The sequence below is a fragment of the Schistocerca serialis genome, chromosome 1 (genome assembly GCF_023864345.2).
Source record: "Schistocerca serialis cubense isolate TAMUIC-IGC-003099 chromosome 1, iqSchSeri2.2, whole genome shotgun sequence".
NCBI classification, from domain to species: Eukaryota; Metazoa; Arthropoda; class Insecta; order Orthoptera; family Acrididae; genus Schistocerca; species Schistocerca serialis.
This window is the reverse complement of record NC_064638.1, coordinates 1,280,815,475-1,280,830,717: the sequence shown is the minus strand read 5'-3', so window position 1 is coordinate 1,280,830,717 and position 15,243 is coordinate 1,280,815,475. Positions and strand designations below refer to the sequence as shown.

The 15,243-nt window shown below is 43.1% G+C and overlaps 1 protein-coding gene and 1 pseudogene across 1 annotated transcript in view; one reads left to right on the top strand and one right to left on the bottom strand.

Moving 5' to 3' along the window:
• Window positions 1-15,243, top strand: part of LOC126419619 (EF-hand calcium-binding domain-containing protein 4A-like) — a 759,654-nt gene that overhangs the window by 425,157 nt on the left and 319,254 nt on the right. The gene's annotated exons all lie outside the window — the stretch shown is intronic.
• Window positions 2,973-3,090, bottom strand: LOC126428054 (5S ribosomal RNA; annotated as a pseudogene).

Here is a 15,243-nt window from a genome sequence, read left to right as displayed (position 1 = left end):
CTTTAACCTTGCGATGGCATGATCTTGTTGATCTTAATTTGCTATATGAAAATCAGTTTCTCAGTTCATCAGCATCCCTTTTTCTCAACACATGCTAATCGCACTGTGATGATTAAGGTATAATTAGAAAGGGCTTGTAACAATGAATACCGACTTTGCGCTGAAACTTAATGTTTGTGAAAAATTTTAGCGTAATAGGCTATCGTGGATGCCCAGCTTCATACCTATATTTTACGGAACTAACTTATTAATCACGCATAAGAGATTCCCTTTTCATATTATTACAAATACAATTTCATTTATTTCATAGTACTAATTAACTGGATAATTTGTATACAGCATTGTCATTGATAATAACTGTGACCACTGCGATAGACCGTTGTCTCTGTCTGTCGTACAAGTTTACTTTTCTAAACGGCTACACTTTCAAAAACGACAAACACATTTGTTTTTGTGGCATTGAACTATGATGTTCCTACTGCTATTACTGCCTAACGTGCTTACTGTAATTAATAATGTTTGTCGAGTTAAGTTTATAGGTTATGTGGCCCTACTGACAATACTTGGTCTGTGCCCGTCGTACAAGCCGGGATAAACATTCCGAGTGCAAAACGTATTTTTCGACACAAGGAAATGTATATAGATAGGTGTATCATGAATTCATGATTATTATTGCACGTCGTTTGGTTCATTTTTAAAGATGTTTCCTCTTCATTCTCACAGCTACCCTTATCCCAAAGACTACACTTATTCCAAATGCTGTCCCTTTTTAAAAACACAAAACTGCGAAAGTTCGGCACGAGTTCTTCGGATGTTGCTTAAATTCAGAGTATCTCGCTCGTAGCCTTAATAGTTTCCTTCCCCACCTCAGCCGTTTATCTTGAAAGCATGGCTGAGCCGTTTGGATGTCTTGTAGGGGACAAACAAGTCGCTTTACGTTCTCTCCCAAGCAGTAGTACCAGCAGCCATTAGAATCTCACATTTCACGTATTTTTGGAGCCACAAAGAGGTCTCTCTGAACGAGCTTTAACGAATCATAGGCCATCCCGCCTCGCTCAGGTTGTCTGCTGAAACAGCAAGCAGCTTTCGCGGCTTTTCTACCCATCCTCATTTGTTAGTGGAGCTGACGCCATTTCCCTCTTCTAAGAAGTTGAGCCTCCACTCTGAATAAGGACAGAGGTTGACTTTGTGCCGGAGTGTCGTGTTGCAGGCCTCGGCCGGTAAGAACGTGTGTTCGTAGTGGACACGAAAAACAGCAAACTTCAAAGCATCATCGCTTTCTTGTTCCCATGTAAATTCTTTGCGCATTTTTCTACTTACTGAATGTGAAATGTACTTAATTTTGAGCCGCTTTGGACTTTGTGATTGTCCTTTGTCCGTTATTCAGTATTCATACACGTGGGTCCACGTTAAGTAACGCCTATCGTGCTTAATTTGGATCAGTATTGTCTCTGTTGATTTTCCAACCTGCTCTGTAACTCGTGTGCCTAATGAATATTTCCGATCGAGTAATTTTCCGGAGACGGATGTTGTTGCTTTGTGTAAGATCTTGAGACCACGTGGCGAGTGGCTTACTCTTTCCGACAGTGGAATTACGTGATAGATATTTGTGTTCGTCATAATAATAATAATAATAATAATTTTGCTTCCAAATGATCCCAGAATCGCGTGAAGAATTTTCAATAAAGCCACGTAAAAATGCGGACGGAAGTCCAGTTCGTTCTTTTGACCCTCCTGCGGGGAGTCCTATCAATATAGTTTGCATTCTAATTATCCCCAGTTCTTTGCAGTCATTATCGTCATCTCGCAACGGTCAAGCTCTCGCATGTAGTTCCCTTTTCCCATATAATCATTTTACGTAATTTTTTTTATTGAGAGAGACGAAATGAAACGTCCTGTGGCTAGGGCCTCCCCTCGAGTAGATCGTTCGCCTGGTGCAAGTATTTTGAGTTGACGCCACTTCGGCGGCTTGCGTGTCGCTGGGGATGAGATGACTATGATGATGTTAACACAACACCCTCTCCCTGAGCGGAGAAAATCTCCGACCCAGCCGGGAAGGGAACCCGGGCCCCTTTGCACGGCATTCCGTCGCGCTGACCACTCAACTGTCGGGGCGGACATTGAGAGAGAAGTCACTGATGAGATACGTAAGTTTTCATCCAGTTAGATCAGGTTACATTGGAAGAGGATAGAGTAGATTTCATGAACTAGTTATTCTTGTCATTTATATTCGAAAGAAGGTAATGTGTGATATATTTGATGTTTGCCTATGACATCTTCTTTTAATGATCATGCCTCCCCGAGAATTTGCAAAGCATTTGTTAAGAATGCCATAAGCACATGTAAAGAAGATAATGAAACTTGCATTATGTCGTCGTATGATCGGTCGGATCTTGTATTACTATTGCGGATTGTTTGATAAATTAGATTAATGATAGGGTTCATTTGTTCTCTGATCCTGCACGGCGTATGCATATGCGACAGGCGTGTATGGATGAATAACTTATCATTTTTTCATTCACAGAAAATTATCGTGTCTAATTAGTTGGCACTAAACCAATATTCACTTGATGTGGTTAAAGAGAGTGCGTCATTAGGAGGGTTGTAGAAGGATTACAGTCATCGTAGGCAGTTTCCTCAACCTTTCACGTAAAATTTCGTATCATCTTATGATTGAACAACACTGCCCAATGTGCGTAACGTGCTCTAGAAATCCCATACTGCTACGTCTCACTACCTGGCACCTCTTTGAGCACTAAAACTTAACTCCTCCGAACAGCCATGAAGGCCCAACGGTACTGACCGGCCGCCGTGTCCTCCTCAGCTCATAGGCGTCACTGGATGCGGATATGGAGGGGCATGTGGTCAGCACTTCGCTCTCCCGGCCGTATGTGAGTTTCCGAGACCGGAGCCGCTACTTCTCAATCGAGTAGCTCCTCAGTTTGCCTCACAAGGGCTGAGTGCACCCCGCTTGCCAACAGCGCTAGGCAAACCGGATGGTCACCCATCCAAGTGCTAGCCTAGCCCGACAGCGCTTAACTTCGGTGATCTGACGGGAACCGGTGTTACCACAGCAGCAAGGTCGTTGACCTTTTATCACTAGCACCTGTAAATATTGAAAATCGAGTTCAGCATTTCTGGTTTTGTTTTGCTATTCAAATTTCTGGACAGTGAAATATTCTTAAACTGTGCCAGTGACAAAGATAAAACTACGAAGAAAAAATTCTCTGATATGACGATATATTGAGATAAAACGTAATGTGTATTGTAATGACGTCACTATTTCGGAGAATTTGGTTTCTTTGCTGTTCGTTACGTATCTTGAAGGCCTCACGGAACGATCTATACTAAATTGAGTGATAAGATTTCGGAATGTCGGTAGAAAAGATTAAATACAGTTTGTGCTGGGATTCTAATTACTGTAATCCCGATCGCTACCCAGAATTCTACCTCGGTATTGCTGCTTTTAGTTACTACACGTAATCCGCTTACGCCAGATGATCAAACATGCACAACAAGAGATTCGTCCATTCGACGGGGATACACACAAATCAGACACACTACTGCAACCCCGGTCACCTCGCAGTAATAATTGCGGTAGCCTTTTTAAATGGATTTTAATCAATTATTTGTATGCAGTTTGGCGCACCGCATTTGCTAATTGTGGCTATAAATTCCATACACAATTATCAGCCGTCGATGGTCGGAGTTACTGATTAAGTGGCACTCTTTATTACTGGCGGCTGATTAAAATTAACGCCACGTGGGGCAGAACGGGTTGCGCGACCCTGGTCCCCTATCGCTGGTACGTAAGAGAGTTTGACAAAGGGCAGGTTGGTTTACTGCTGCGGAGCTGCACCTTGCATCCCCAGACCTGAAGATAATTTGCAGCGCAGGTTGAAGCTGGTAGTCGGTTATAAGAAACTGTGATCCAGACGGTATTTGTGTATTTATTGTAACAGCATGGCGAATCATATGGTAAACCTGTAATTCTCAGGAAATTACATTGTACCTGAAAAAATCGGAGAAAATCTCAGGGAATTTCAGGAATTTCATAAAATCTCAGGGAATTTTGTGTGTTTAACTTACCAGTGAAGTTTAATTCTGACGGCTTTTATAAATCACAAACTTTAAAATACTTGGCCGGCCGGTGTGGCCGTGCGGTTCTAGGCGCTTCAGTCTGGAACCGCGTGACCGCTACGGTCGCAGGTTCGAATCCTGCCTCGGGCATGGATGTGTGTGATGTCCTTAGGTTAGTTAGGTTTAAGTAGTTCTAAGTTATAGGGGACTGATGACCATAGATGTTAAGTCCCATAGTGCTCAGAGCCATTTAAAATACTTACTATTTCAAAGCGTGTTAACAATTTGAATATTATTCCACGTAAATTATCAATAGGTTTGTTTATCAATAAATCTTCTGCTACCAGTCACGATTTTCTTTATTTACATTTCGCACGACGCGTTTCGGGAAATGATCCCATTTTCAAGTGTGTTTTTGTGTGTATTATGCCATTTCTATTGAAGTTGCCAATGTGTGAGAGTGCTTCATGTCGTTGACTTTAACTGCAATATTTAAGTGTCAGGAAGTCGTTTCTGAAAGTATTTGTGTGGACTGTAGGCATGTATGGAAGTGAAACGTGGACGATAAATAGTTTAGACAAGGAGACAATAGAAGCTTTCGAAATGTGGTGCTACAGAAGAATGCTGAAGATTAGGTGGGTAGATCACATAACTAATGAGGAGGTATTGAACAGAATTGGAGAAAAGAGAAATTTGTGGCACAACTTGACTAGAAGAAGGGATCGGTTGGTAGGGCATATTCTGAGGCTTCAAGGGGTCACCAATTTAGTATTGAAGGCAATGTGGAGGGTAAAAATTGTAGAGGGAGAAGAGATGAATACACTAAACATATTCAGAAGGATGTATGTTTCAGTAGGTACTGGGAGATGATGAACCTTGCACAGGATTGAGTAGCATGGAGAGCAGCATCAAACCAGTTTCTGGACTGAAGACCACAACAGCAACAACAACATATGCCATTTCTATTGATGTTGTGAGAGTCTGCTTGATTTCGTTTATTGCAGTAAAAGTCAACGAAATGAAGCGGACTCTCACATTTGATAATATTGCAGTAAAAGTCAACGAAATGAAGCAGACTCTTACACATTGACAACATTAATAGAAATGATATAATACACACAAAAAACGCACTTCAAAATGGGAATCATTTCCTGAAACGCTTCGTGCAAAAAGTAAATAAAGAAAATAGTGACTGGTAGCAGAAGAGTTATTTATAAGCAAACCTATTCTTTTCACAGTCGCAGGCTTTCAAAAACCATTTATAATGGATCAAATCAGATAAGTTATCAATGTTTAAAAACTGCTGTTAGTATAGCTCAGCTGAGAGGAAAGAAAATTCATCATTATGGTACGATACCCTCCCCCCTCCCTTCCTCCCGCACTCACCATTAATTTATCAGGAGCTGCTTGACACCATCTTCATCCTCACACCTGGAATTTTCAGAAACTTTAATTTCAGGTCTGAGTAGCAACCCTGTATAAGGAACGAGATCACTGTTCCTGGACATGGCGTCAGTTAGGCAGGGCAGACTTACGGCATGGCAACAGGCAATGAACATGTCGGAATCGACGGAGCTGGTCGGCTTTTGCCGTACTTCCGTCGTGAGCATCTATATAAAGTGATTCAAGAACGGCAAAATCGTGAGTAGGCGAGAAAGTGTTGCCTAAGAACGTGAAGTGGGGGACTTTCGCACTCTTTACAACAAAATACGCGTTGATTGTGGCAGATCTGACGAGAGAGTACGGCGCACGTGCAGACGCAAGTGTTTCGGAGCGCAACGCTTAACACACGTTGTTAAACTTCGTGCTCGGTACCAGACGAGATTTACCCATTTCCATGTTGAACCTACGATGTCGGCAATTACAATTGCAATGGACACGTGATCATCGAGATTGCACCGTAGTTCAGTGGCAACACGTCTCCTGCTCGGAAGAATGAAGTTTCATGTTACACCAGGTCGGTGATCGCGTGGATACGCTATTATCGAGGCGAATTGCTGCTGCTCGAAGCATGCATCGCGCCACCGACACAGGACGATGGGGGCAGTGTTATGCTTCGGGGGAGATTCAGCTTCCATAGGAACTACGATAGCAATGAAAGGCATCATGACACCTCTGGACAAGGCGAACGAAGTTGCGGGCCACCCGTATCCCTTCAAGCTTGACGTGTACCCCGACGGTGATGGCAGCCACGAGGCCAGATTCGTGGGACAGTCGTTTGAGGAGCATCACACCACATTCTACTGATCTGGAACCGATTGAACACATCTGGGATGCTGTCAGCGGCCAGCTCCGTGTCCACAAACCACAAATTATTGCAATTGTGTGACTCCGTAGACGTCTGGTGCCACATACAACCGGAAACGCACCAGGAACTTGTCGACATCATTTCACACAGAATCGCTGTTGTAGTCGTTCCAAATGGGAACGAACACTGCTGGTGATCATAATATTTTGTCTCATAAATGTAGGAAGCGCTTGCGATTTTGGAATTTTATCTATATAGAATGTGTTTTATGTTCTAATTTGTGCTTTGCAGTTTACCATTTGTAATCCTGACGTTGTGTGGCTATTCTACAACGGCTGTTCGGAAAGTAACTTCCGACGCTCTCTGTTGCAGGGAGAAGTGGGTGGGTATGTGAAACTTCCTGGCAGATTAAAACTGTGTGCCGGACCGAGACTCGAACTCAGGACCTTTGCCTTTCGCGGGCAAGTGCTCTGCCATCTAAGCTACCCAAGCACGACTCACGACCCGTCCTCACAGCTTCAATTCTGCCCGCGAAAGGCAAAGGTCCCGAGTTCGAGTCTCGGTCCGGCACACAGTTTTAATCTGCCAGGAAGTTTCATATCAGCGCACACTCCGCTGCAGAGTGAAAATCTCATTCTGAAAACATCCCCCAGGCTGTGGCTAAGCCATGTCTCCGCAACATCCTTTCTTCCAGGAATGCTAGTTCTGCACGGTTCGCAGAAGAGCTTCTGTTAAGTTTGGAAGGTAGGAGACTAGGTACTGGCAGAAGTAAAGCTGTGAGGACGGGTCGTGAGTGGTGCTTGGGTAGCTCAGTTGGTAGAGCACTTGCCCGCGAAAGGCGAAGGTCCCGAGTTCGAGTCTGGGTCCGGTATACAGTTTTAATCTGCCAGAAAGTTTCATATTAGCGCACACTCCGCTGCAGAGTGAAAATCTCATTCTCGGATGGCTGTGTAATTTTCAGCACAACTGCGCCTCCGGCTCAGTGGGAATGTGGCCGTGCCCTGGAAAAGTTACTGCGCTGTTCTTTGCACAGTGACACTAAATAAACATAGCCACTGTCAGATAACGCCGCCTCTTGTAAAGTACGTTCTGTAATGAATTTTCTGTAAAAGGGAAGGAAGGAAGATTCTATCAATAACGCCGCCTCCCGTAAATTACGTGCTTTAACGCATTTTCTGTAAAAAGGAAGGAAGGAAGATCAGAGATTAATCGCGTTGACGTTGAGGTCATTAGAGACGGAGCACAAGCCAGGATTTTTTCAAGGATGGGGAAGGAAATCATACCCTTTCAAAGGAACCGTCCCGGAATTTGTCTGGAGAGATTTAGGGAAATCACGGAAGACCTAAATCTCTATGACCGGACGCAGATTTGAATTCTGCGTTGTTCGGAATGCGAGTCCAGTGGACTAATGACTTTATTCGGTATACATCTTCTGGGTACGAAAAACAGGAAAGCTGTCGACATTCACAGACTTCTTCGTGCAGTAGACGCAGAGAACATTATTAGTGTTAGTCTTGTAAGATAAAGGTGCGTTTTTTCCGGGTTAGTCAAATGAGAGAAGTGGACGACTATCTGTTGCGACATATGATTACAGAATTATCAGTCAGTTTTACTCAGATATCATGAACAGTATTGTACGAACTCATGACTGATAAGCTTGGTTATCACAAATTTTGTACACGACAGGTCCGAATGCTGCTGACTACTGTCTACAAAACGAAGAGGTTCGGAGCCATGTTGACGTTTCTGATGCGCTACGACGAAGATGAAGAGGTATTTCTCTATTACATTATGACAAGGGAAGAAACACGAATTTCATACTTCAACATGGAGAGAACAAAACCAGTAAATGCCAGTTTTAGAGTTTTACAAATGTTGAATCTGCGGATAAAAATTAGTATTTAAGTCAACATTTGTAAAACTCTAATTCCTCTGTCTCAATCCCCACCCTATGGGGAGAGAGGGAGAGTTTTAGTTTTAGTGAATCAAAATTTACGAAGCAAATAAGTATCTTTCGTCTATCCGTAACCATTTTCCACACAAGAATGAGAACATGGATTTTCTTGAATTACAGCGCCAGCTACCAAGAATCAAAACAAATCTTTAAGGCAAAATGTACGTAGTTTTTTAAGTAGAGTCTGATTCTGCTATAAAAAATGGGGGTTCCCATTTGAAATTTTAAAGTTGTCTCCCGCCCCACCCCCAGGGGGCTGGGTGTCGGGCTAATTGTAGAACCCCTCGAAAATAATCAACTTTGGATTCTACACATTTCTTCATGTGACTTATTTTTAGAGTTATTGTGGTTTGTGTACTTAAAATTAACAACCTGTATACAGTAACAGATTTGAACATGAGGAAGATAATTTTTTTGATAACGGATATATTACGCTATCCAGTTTGAAAAATTTATGCATCGTAAATATTTCTATTGCTTGCGAACAATGCACTTGAGGTTGGCATTTACAAACTATAAAAAGTAAACATGATAGGCGCCCTAGTATCAGGAAGGTAAGTATAATACATTACATACTGACGGAATAAAACCACGACACCGAAGAGTAATTAATGTAGAGTAATGAAATTTCGAGAATACAGTTGTATAGGCAATTTAACATTGCAAGTTCGCAGGTTAACGTAAGTGCGAGATAAGCCATTGCAAATGTGAATCTCTGGTACACTAATAACCGGTGTAACGGCCAGAATGTTGAATGCAAGCATGCATTGTGTTGTACAGGTGCTGAATGTCAGTTTGTTGCGTGGAGTTCCACACCTGTTGCACTCGCATTCAGGATGACGCTGGAGTTGTTTGACGATGTCCCAAAAGTGCTCGATTTGAGACAGATCTGGTGATCAAGCAGGCCAAGGCAACATGTCTACACTCGTGGAGCACGTTGCGTTACAACAGCGGTATGCGGACGAGCTGTATCCTACTGGAAAACACTCGCTGGAACGCTGTTCATGAATGGTAGCACAACAGGTCGAATTACCAGATTGACTTACAAATTTGCAGTCAGAATGTGTGGAAAAAGCACGAGAATGCTCTTGCTATCATACGAAATCGCACTCCGGACACGAACTCCAGATGTAGGCCAGTGTGTCTAGCATGCAGACAGGTTCGTTGTTGGACATCAACTGGCCTCCTCCTAGCCAACACACGGCCGTCACTGGCACCGAGGCAGAACCAGCTTTCATCAGGAAACGCAACAGATCTCCATCCTGCCCTCCAATGAACTCTCCCTTAACACCACTGAAGTCACAGGTGGCGGTGGTTTGAGGTCTTTGGAACGCACGCTACAGGGCGTCTGGCTCGGAGATGTCCTCGAAGTAACCGATTTGCAACAGTTCGTTGTGTCACTGTGGTGCCAACAGCTGTTCAAATTGCTGCTGAATACGCAGTATGATGCCCCAGAGCGATACGCCGTACGCGATTTCTTCCCTCTCGGTAATGCCACGTGGCTTTCCAGTGCCCGGTCTTCTTGCGACCGCACATTCACATGACCACCGCTGCCAGCAATCATGTACAGTGGCTGCATTCCTACCACGTCTTTCTGCAATATCGTAGAAGAAACACCCAGCTTCTCGCAGCTCTATTGCACGATCTCGTTCAAATTCAGTGAGGTGTTGATAATATCACCTTTGTCGCCTTAAAGGCATTCATGACTTATATCGACTCACCATGTCCAATCTCAAAGGTAACTAAAGCTCACCACCGTAACAGCGAATATTTAAAGCAAACCTGATTGGAATCCTCATAGAGACTGGTGCGAAATCTGAATTGATATCATCTTTCAGAAGTAGAAACACGCCTAACAACTTTCGTTTATGTCGCAAACACGTTCTAGGTGTTGCAGTTTTTTTCCAACCGTGTTCATGCTTGGATTTTAAAAGAAATTATCTTTCTGTTTTTATTTACGAGGGTTGTCCAGGAAATAAGTTCCGATCGGTCACGAAATGGACACCACAGCGAAAACCTGATGAAGCTTTGCACAGATGTCTTGGGTAGTGTCCCTAGTGTGACTGTCGATCGCATGAAGACGCTTTTTTTGAGTTGTGAGCGCACTGTGAGCGAGTAAAGGTGCCTAGAGCAACAATGTCTCCCGCCAAGTAGGAGGGCCCACTGAGAGGATTCGCCTTGCTGAATGCAACCCACTTAACACAACTGCCACGCACTTAGTTCTTCGTGGAAATTCTCAGCCGCACTCTGCAGGGGCAGTGAAGACGCTCCTGCAGCCTTTTCGATGGGAATTGTTCGATGACCCACAACACAGCCCTAACTGGCTCGTCCTGAGTATCATGTCTGTTCACATGAAACGCTGGATACTAAGACAACACTTGGGCGCAGGCTACGCGCTATAGACCAGCGTAGAGAATTATCGGAAAGCACGGATGGCTGCCTTCAGTGACGATGGTGTTGAAATTTGGTATAACGTTCCGACAAATGTCTAAGTCGGAGCGGCGACTACGTAGAGAAGTGTCTGGAGAGTGTAGCTAACTCTTGCAAATAAAATGTTTCTGATTTTCGCTGTGGTTTCCATTCAGCGACCGATCGGCACTTACTTTCTGGACAACCCTCGTATTTATGTTTTGGCTGTAGCCAAACTGATTACAGTTCCTCTTCCTTATTCTCATGCAGTTAATGTTTTCCTTCGCACACTAACATTATTATAACGACTGAACAAGGTGGCGCAGTGGTAAGCACGCTGGACTCATTTTCGGGAAGTCAACGGTTCAAATCTGCGTCCGGTCATCCAGATTTTAAGTTTCCGTGATTTCCCTAAATCGCTTAAGTCAAATACCAGGACGATTCCTTTTAAAGCGCACTTCCGGTTTCCTTCCCATCCTTCATTGTCCGAGCTTGTGGTCCGTCGTTAATGGCCTCGTTGGTGATAAGACGTTATACTCTAATCTTCCCTCCTTTTTTCCATTATTGTAATGAGCTTTTTATATTAATAAATATTACAGGACTATTTTTGTAGGTGTCAGTTACTAATGTGGGACGAACATAACTTTGCAGATGGACTTACTCAGATGCGTAGTTGATCGCATTTAATTTTATGGTGGCGACTGGTCTGCCAGCGATGACAGCTGTTACAGTCACGTCTAACAACAAGTCGGTGCGTTCCCCACTTAATATCTCCGCCCACCCTTGGAATTTCTCAAACTCCAGCCTGCGTCAGTCCCTGAGCTTGGCCCATTCGGATTCATTTCACATATCGCATAACTGGTGAAGAATAAATACGCAAAGAAGTGGGGTACGGAAGTACTAAGGAATGAGCAGATACGTTTGAAGTTCTCTAACGCTATAGATACAGCAATAAGGAACAGCGCAGTAGGCAGTACAGTTGAAGAGGAATGGACATCTCTAAAAAGGGCCATCACAGAAGTTGGGAAGGAAAACATAGGTACAAAGAAGGTAGCTGCGAAGAAACCATGGGTAGCAGAAGAAATACTTCAGTTGATTGATGAAAGGAGGAAGTACAAACGTGTTCCGGGAAAATTAGGAATACAGAAATTTAAGTCGCTGAGGAATGAAATAAATAGGAAGTGCAGAGAAGCTAAGACGAAATGGCTGCAGGAAAAATGTGAAGACATCGAAAAAGATATGATTGTCGGAAGGACAGACCCAGCATACAGGAAAGTCAAAACAACCTTTGTGACATAAAAAGCAACGGTGGTAACATTAAGAGTGCAACGGGAATTCCACTGTTAAATGCAGAGGAGAGAGCAGATAGGTGGAAAGAATACATTGAAAGCCTCTATGAGAGTGAATATTTGTCTGATGTGATAGAAGAAGAAACAGGAGTCGATTTAGAAGAGATAGGGGATCCAGTATTAGAATCGGAATTTAAAAGAGCTTTGGAGGATTTACGGTCAAATAAGGCAGAAGGGATAGATAACATTGCATCAGAATTTCTAAAATCACCGGGGGAAGTGGCAACAAAACAACTATTCACGTTGGTGGGTAGAATATATGAGTGTGGCGATATACCATCTGACTTTCGGAAAAGCATCATCAACACAATTCCGAAGACGTCAAGAGCTGACAAGTGCGAGAATTATCGTACCATCAGCTTAACAGCTCATGCATCGAAGCTGCTTACAAGAATAATATACAGAAGAATGGAAAAGAAAATTGAGAATGCGCTAGGCGACGATCAGTTTGGCTTTAGGAATAGTAAAGGGACGAGAGAGGCAATTCTGACGTTACGGCTAATAATGGAAGCAAGGCTAAAGAAAAATCAAGACACTTTCATAGGATTTGTCGACCTGGAAAAAGCGTTCGACAATATAAAATGGTGCAAGCTGTTCGAGATTCTGAAAAAAGTAGGGGTAAGCTATAGGGAGAGACGGGTCATGTATACAATATGTACAAGAACCAAGAGGGAATAATAAGAGTGGACGATCAAGAACGAAGTGCTCGTATTAAGAAGGGTGTAAGACAAGGCTGTAGCCTTTCGCCCCTACTCTTCAATCTGTACATCGAGGAAGCAATGGTGGAAATAAAAGAAAGGTTCAGGAGTGGAATTAAAGTACAAGGTGAAAGGATATCAATGATACGATTCGCTGATGACATTGCTATCCTGAGTGAAAGTGAAGAAGAATTAAATGATCTGCTGAACTGAATGAACAGTCTAATGAGTACACAGTATGGTTTGAGAGTAAATCGGAGAAAGACGAAGGTAATGAGAATTAGTAGAAATGAGAACAGCGAGAAACTTATCAGGATTGATGGTCACGAAGTCAATGAAGTTAAGGAATTCTGCTACCTAGGCAGTAAAATAACCAATGACGGACGGAGCAAGGAGGACATCAAAAGCAGACTCGCTATGGCAAAAAAGGCATTTCTGGCCAAGAGAAGTCTACTAATACCAAATACCGGCCTTAATTTGAGGAAGAAATTTCTGAGGATGTACGTCTGGAGTACAGCATTGTGTGGTAGTGAAACATGGGCTGTGGGAAAACCGGAACAGAGGAGAATCGAAGCATTTGAGATGTGGTGCTATAGACGAATGTTGAAAATTAGGTGAACTGATAAGGTAAGGAATGAGGAGGTTCTACGCAGAATCGGAGAGGAAAGAATATGTGGAAAACACTGATAAGGAGAAGGGACAGGATGATAGGACATCTGCTAAGACATGAGGGAATGAGTTCCATGGTACTAGAGGGAGCTGTAGAGGGCAAAAACTGCAGAGGAAGACAGAGATTGGAATACGTCAAGCAAATAATTGAGGACGTAGGTTGCAAGTGCTACTCTGAGATGAAGAGGTTAGCACAGGAAAGGAATTCGTGGCGGGCCGCATCAAACCAGTCAGTAGACTGATGACCAAAAAAACTGGGCTGCTATCTCCCATCCCCTCTAGCGCTGTTCTAAGAGAAAGATCACACATACTAAAAACTCTCTCTTCAAGAAGCATTTCTGACTAACGCTCAAAGTTAATCTGTCAGCAACGTGACAATAGGTTTGAAACCTTCAGGGATTTACTAACTACTGTGCTATTGGAGGTGATATCCCGTTGCCTTCCTTGAACCTTTGAACGCACATACACAGCTAGTTATAAGGAGACTTACAGTTTAACGTGGTCTCCCAACTAAGGTGCATCACAGCAGTTGTCACATTAACAAACATAGCCAGAGGTAAAAGAAGTGACAGTTAAAAATCCTAGTACTGACCGAGGTGCGAACCAGACAGCTCTGGATACGTAGTTTGGGTTTTCATTACCAAACTAGCGAGCCATTAATGCTGAATTTGTTGTTATCATCTGAAAAGTCCGTATCCACTTGAGTCGTAAATGTACTAGACTTTAGGCTCATCCCCTGGGCATCGTAGTCCTTCTTTCGCTTGTGCTTCATTCCTGCAGTATTCACAGGGTCGGCATTGTTACAGTCGGATTTGGCATGGTTAATTTAACCAGGACGGAATCAGTGTACCCCAGCTGTCTGCGTCTAGAGTAAATCATGAAACAGTGTGAACATGTTGCAGATGTCTGCAAACCGTGGTAACTGAGGCGGGACGCGAGGCCAGCTCGGTATGCACCTAGTGGGATGCGAAAAACCGCCTGAAAACCATATCCAGGCCCTCGTCGTTAATCCGCCGGGCGCATTCGATCCGCGACTGGCGCGCCTACCCGAGTCCAGGAAGCAGCGCGTTAGTGCTCTCGGCTACCCTGGCGGGTCCATTGTAGTCCTCATCTACAGGCCAACAAAAAAGAATTTGGTCGCTTCACGTGGACTCACAACTCCAACAGCTCTATCTGGAAAGCACTTTCTGTGTCGTTGAAAAAATATCGTTCTTTGCAAAAGACCCGAATGAATCTTTCAGTCGTCCTCTTCGAAGATCACACTCTCACAGCGTTTTGCGATGTGTGGTGTTATTTTCAAAGTAAAGACAGTAAGAATACATGTAATAGGATTAATATCGATTTTCCAGGGTTACAACGGATTGATGCTAACATTTACATGAACCTTTTTGATGTTTGATCATTTTTGCATACTTTGCCAATCTTGTCATCTCTGCAATTAGGGATTTTTTTTTTGTCAAATTTGGTGCTACTTTTTTGCCAAATCGATGTTAATTTTTGCCACAATCGGTGTTGCATTTTTGCCAGATCCGGTGTAACTTTTTTGCCAGATTCAGTATTTCTTTTGCCAAATTAGGTGTAATTTTCTGACACATTCTGTGATTTTTCTTACCAATTTCGATGTTTTTTCGCCAATTTTGATGTTTTTCTTGGCAATTTCGTTATTATATTTTTGCCAAATTCGGTGTCATTTTTTGCCAAATTTAGTGCTATTTTTTATCAAATTCGGTGTTATTTTTTGCCAGATCCGGTGTAACTTTTTTGTCAGATTCAGTATTTCATTTGCCAAATTAGGTGTAATTTTTTTTTTGCCATCTTCGCTGATTTTTTGAGAAT